Source organism: Aplysia californica, unplaced genomic scaffold (assembly GCF_000002075.1).
Source record: "Aplysia californica isolate F4 #8 unplaced genomic scaffold, AplCal3.0 scaffold00632, whole genome shotgun sequence".
Classification (NCBI taxonomy): Eukaryota; Metazoa; Mollusca; class Gastropoda; order Aplysiida; family Aplysiidae; genus Aplysia; species Aplysia californica.
Genome location: NW_004797902.1, coordinates 407,690 through 413,689, shown reverse-complemented (window position 1 = coordinate 413,689; position 6,000 = coordinate 407,690). Strand labels below are relative to the sequence as shown.

Sequence of the window (6,000 nt, the reverse complement as noted above, 5' to 3'; positions counted from 1 at the left end):
ATATTACATGTAAATTATGGAATCACACACATTAAGGTACATTGGTCGCAGCAGTGACAAACGCAGATGCCAGTTCTATGTGTCGTTATCAATAACCCTCCGTAGGTCTAGATCTAGACAGCACACGAGTGAACACAACACATTACGTTTAAGAGCAGCACCCTTCATAGGCTACACATCATATCTGTAGCGAAAAACTGTTTGGAATTGTAGCATTTCTTTATATAAATATTTACTGCGGACATTTTTTGGACCGATTGAACCATATTGTATACGAACAATCTTTGGTAGGCCTATACTATAATTATAGATCTATATAATATCTGAAATTTGCGGGAAAGGATGAGATTTCACAATGTTCGGAGAAATAGTGCCCAGCTTTATTTTCCCGAACGTTCGGAGAAATAGTGCCTAGCTTTATTTTCCCGAACGTTCGGAGAAATAGTGCCTAGCTTTATTTTCCTGAACGTTTGGAGAAATAGTGCCCAGCTTTATTTTCCAGAACGTTCGGAGAAATAGTGCCGGCCTTTATAATATTCTGCTCCACTCTTTGATAATTTTTGTTGGAGCGTCAATTGTCACAGAGTGACGCGGTGGCAATTGACAAACATTGACTTTTTGTCAGTTACCACCGAGTGAAGCGGTGTCAAGTCTGAAAACAACACTGTCTTTAGCATACATCATAATGTGTGTCTAAGGGGTCAATTTGTTCTCAACTAATTTCACTGGACGAGCATCTAGTCTAGAGCTACGGTACCAACTTGGTGTGTTTTCAATGAGACGTAGGCCTAGATCTAGGCTAGCCTAAGCCTCCACTTTGGTGTAGAACTAACACAGGCAACTCTAGAAGTAGAAGATTACAAACGCACACAAACTCAAGCAGAAATTCTTGTTATATCGGGGGGCGGGGGCCAGGAAAAGACACACACACACACACACACACACACACACACACACACACACACACACACAGACACACAGAGAGAGAGAGAGAGAGGGACAGAGAGTCGAACGCACAACACCGAGCACTCGAGTACAATAAGCTAAATCTACCCACCAACGCAAAAGAACTCCGATTTACTCGGTGGCAATTGACAAAAAGTCAATTTTTGTCAATTGCCACCGCGTGCCACTACCATTTTTGTAGCAATGCTCACAGAGCGCATTTTGTACTGCCGAATTTTGGCCCCGCTGCGGGGGTGTTTCGTGGGACGAACTAACTCAAAGGTTGTTGTCTTCAACTCGCTCTCACGCCGCTTCTCGTGAATGGATATGAATGAAACTTGGCAGCCAATCAGAAAAGAGGTCAATCTCATAGTATGCAGTTTGACAACATTGTACCCATCCTAGAAGTAGTCGAAAACGTTTGCGAAAGTGGTTGATGTGGTGCCCTTTGAAGATTTTTCGGAGCTGTGATTTGTCAAACTGACTGATACGTTGTGCACCATTTTTCTTTATTCCCTTAAAATTTCATGCTTCTGTGTTTAGCGGTCTTGACGTAATCTTTAAAAATATGGGAGTAACTAAGGGAAAAAATGGCATTGCCATTTGCGCGTACTGGGTGAACGGCCGGCGGCTGGGAAATTTCCACTGAGTGACGTCATTAGCCATCGGTCGCCTCGGGCGCTACGGACGAGGCCCCGCTTATGTGAATCGGAAAGGGGGGGAAGGATACTTGAAAACTAAACGGGGGCCTTGATAACTTGAGGGAGGGAGGGAGGGGGAGAGAGAGAGAGAGAGAGAGAGAGAGAGAGAGAGAGGGTGTGGTGTAAATATGTTACATTTATAGTATGAGTTGTAGCCTACACATGCGAAATATTCCCATGACTTGTAAACTATATTATCTAAACGCATCTTAATCTACCACACAATTGGACACTGTCCAACAATGGATATACACAGAGACGATCTTATTTTCTATAACAAAGTATGCATACTTTTACTAGTAGAGCACAGGATTTATTAGACTAATAAATCCAGTTCTCTACTTACATTTTTGTGATAAATTGATCCAAAGCATTGCTTGGCAAGGAGGAACCTTTTATGTTGCCAAGTTTCATTTAAATATCATGACTTTGGGAGAAGATATTATGACTGATAATCTTTGTAAATCTGTAAAGAACGCCTCTTTTTTACCTGTTAATGTTTTACAACTCAAAAGTATGATAGATATTAAAAGTCTGACAGCATGACTAGATTCTGCATCAAATACTGTACTAGACTGCCAAGTTTCATACTCCAAGAAATAGACGAGCCTATACAAATATTGTCTCAAAACGCACCGAAAACCGCCACATTTATACCTATAAACGTCTTCATAACTCAAAAAGTAGGATAGCTATGAAAAATCTGAAAGCAGGACTAGATTCTGCACTAGAAAATGTACTGGGTTGCCAAGTTTTATTTAAATACTCCGAAAAATGAGCGAGTTATGACGAATATTGTCTCAAAACTCACCAAAGAACGTCCCATATTTTGGTTTTTTTTCATTATATATAAAAGTGTACCAAAAATTAATTGATTAAAGAATTCGTAACTTTTTTGTTTATTGATGGATTTCAAAAATTCAAAAAGTTCCATGCTCTGTGGAGATAGAGCTACAAAATGCACCTATTTGCAAACACCTTCTGGCAAAAAAAAGGTTTTTCGTGGTCATTGCTAATTTTTGTTGTGCTTTCACTAAGGCATTTAAGGCCACCTCTATTCTCACCCCGGGTGAGAATATTCTCACCCCGGGTGAGAATAGCGCAGACGAGTCTTTTGGAGAGAGAGAAAGAGAGAGAGAGAGAGGAGTAGCGCGAGAACTTCTGTGCAAAACAAAATGGCGACCCGCGTAGTTCGGCTCAATTCGGAAAGTTAAATAGCCAAAGCATCTTTATAGACGACCAAATTAATTTAGTTTTGTGTTTTAACTTCATCTTTTAACTTTGTTTTGGTCAATTTGATCGTCCACATCGATAGACAGTATTCAGAAAGAGACAGAGAGAGAGGGGAGGAGTGGATCTTGCGAGAACTTCCGGGCAAAACAAAATGGCGACCCGCATAGTTCGGCTCGATTCGAAAAGTGAAATAGCCATAGCATCTTTGAAGACGATCAAATAGTTTACTTTTGTGCTATAACGTAATTTTTTCGGAGTGCTTATTGGCCCACGGGGGCATATAAAATTTCCCCGAGAACATTTATTATTTGCCCACAAAATTGTGTCTTATCTCCCCTGTGTTTGGCGCCCCCCCCCCCCCCCCCAATTCCACAAAAATGATAATTTTAAATGAAAATGCAACAGCAAAATCCCCTTTAAATATCAGAGAAATTATTTTATATTATAATTATACACTTCTCTAAGGCTTTTTAAAAAGTTAATATTATATTTTATACCAGAAAGTAAGTCAATTTCTACTATATTCAGGAAGTATAGATCTAATATCTAGATCTTGAATGACTCCCAAACCAACAAGATATAAAGATAACAAAAACTCATTTGTGTAATTAAGTATAATTAAGGATACAGAATGCTAATAGTAATAGCCGTATTTATTATTTCTTATTTAATCTTAATAATCAAAAACTATTAAAGCTAGAGAAAGAAGTCCTCTCATCTTCAAAAATAGCTCAACAAATTAGTCCATCAATCACATATTTTAAATTGAGAATGTATAGTTTTCCAATCTAATGCTAAAAATAAAAAGATGAACAATAGCTAAGAAGTTAGAGAACAAGTTGGGACAATACCCTGTATGGAATACTTTGAAAAACAACGCATAAATGGCCCATATGGGCCAATAAGCCCCAGCTTATTTGCCCATGTGGGCCAATAAGAGCAGCCTAATTTTTTTCTTGGCTTTTATAAATTTGATCATCCTCACCGATCGACAGTATTCCGAAATGAGGAAAAACAGGTATTGTTTCACACCGGGTGAGAATAGCCTACGCTGGCAAGTCTCACCCGGGGTGAGAGGTAGATCGTATTTTTATTCTCACCACGGGTGAGTATAGCCACTTCCTTCACTAAAGCCTGAACTGGCATAGAGATGATAGAGATCTTCACAGGTTGGGAGACATGCGATTAAACGTAGAAAGACACTAACTATTTTTAGATAAGGCACCCATCTTGTTTGACGTCAGACCAGGATACCCCTCCAATCATGTGACTACATCTAATCTAAGTATAGCCAACCGCATGGCACCAAAGATGGAAGTGTAGATTTATAATGTATATCATGCTTTTCCTTATCTACACCTCTGTCTTGGAAGTTCTGATGGCAGAATAGACAGCGCGTCTGCGTTTGAAGTCATGCAATGATTTTTGGAGCGGTTCGATCCCGGTCCGGGACAGTTTTTTTTTTTCCTTCTCCTCCTCCCGACTGACCAACAGTCCCATAAATTATAGATCTAGATCTAGGCCTAATTTGTAGAGTTGCTTTGAAGTTGTTGTTTAAAAAAAAAATATATATATTAGTAGTGATTAAAAATGCAGGAGAGGGGGGGGGGGGCAGGGGGTGGTAGATCTAGATCTAATCCTCCCGCATCTTTACGGCAATTTTTGTGCGGTGTTCCATTCCATCTTGTCCAAGTAGGCCTACTATCTAGATTTTAGATCTAGGAAATCGGAAATGTTACCGAAAACACGTTGTTCCATGTGGGTATCCCAGGAAGTGATGACATCACAGTACTAAAATTAGCAGCCAATCAGAAAGATGCGTCTTTTCTATGTTTTAAAGCGGCATGTGGTTGGGAGTTCGGTGACATGCGGCTAAACGTAGAACGACGCACGCTATTTTTAGGTAGGCTAAGGCGGCCATCTTGTGTATGACGTCAGACCCGGATACCTCTCTGATCACGTGACTACATGATCTAAACATACCCAACCACATGGCACCAAAGATCGTGTATAGGCTACCTAGATCTACCATGGCACCTTGTTTGGTACAATGTTTTTCCAGGCAGGTAATGTACAGGTTTAAAGTAATGTGATATGATGAGGTGCTCCAATGATGCTGCTGCTTATCTCTTCTGCACTTTGTTTATCGGGCACTGGGGAGGGGGGTAATCTCCAGGCGTCTTTTATGGTAAATCCGGTAATTTTCACGTGCTTTATTGTCTTTGCGTTAAAACTGTTTTTCAATTTCAAGCAAGATGAGCATTCTTATTGAACTGTTCTGAACATCAGCAATCTAAGCCTTAGTGCGATCTTCCAGTTAGCCGAAAGTGTGAAATTTTATCGAGCGAAACACTTGATACGGATAATAATGATAATAGGTCAAGCCACTGACCCAACATGTTGTTCCATGCGATGTCTCCAAAGATCGTGTAGTGTATAGTGTAGTAGAGAATCTTTGTACATCTCCGCGGTTGTCTAAAAATAGTCTGTGGGTATCCCAGGATGTGATGTCATCACATTACTAAGATAAGCAGCCAATCAGGCAGGTAAGTCATTCTACGTTAAGCAGCATGTGGTTGGGTGGGTAGGGCCTACAACTACAAAACCAAATCAGACAGGAACACATCAGATTGTGAGCTTGTTGGTACTATACACATTGTTTCTTTGATCGTCGTCGCTGTTGTTTTTCATTTCATCCCAAAAGCACAACAATGATTCAAACAATGTTTTGGATAACAAATGCAGCTACAAATTTACGCCTAGCGGGGTTTGTACCTTCTCTTTGAGATTTGCTACAGAGGTGGTGGTATGATTACATATTCACTGGAGTGGATGATATGTGACACAGTGGGCAGTACAATGCCCTTGCAAATTTTTTCTACTTGGTTGATCAACTGCATGCCTGCGTTTTTGTACACGGATCATAGAGAGTAGAGAGATTATCCTCTGAAATGCAGGATCTTAGTAGAATGTATGCCTAGTCCTTCAGAGCAGAATCTTAGGGGTGATTTTTGTGCTGGCCTAGAAGAAATTGTTTTCTTAAAGTAGGGAAATGGAGATTTGACGTAAGCCATGGAATCTAAGACAGAGACTGAACTGTAATGGCATGATGGCATATATT

At 40.1% G+C, this 6,000-nt stretch overlaps 1 protein-coding gene across 1 annotated transcript in view; it reads left to right on the top strand.

Annotated features, from left to right (window-relative positions):
* LOC101846766 (protein LTV1 homolog) overlaps positions 1 to 6,000 on the top strand; it is a 29,191-nt gene that overhangs the window by 2,856 nt on the left and 20,335 nt on the right. The gene's annotated exons all lie outside the window — the stretch shown is intronic.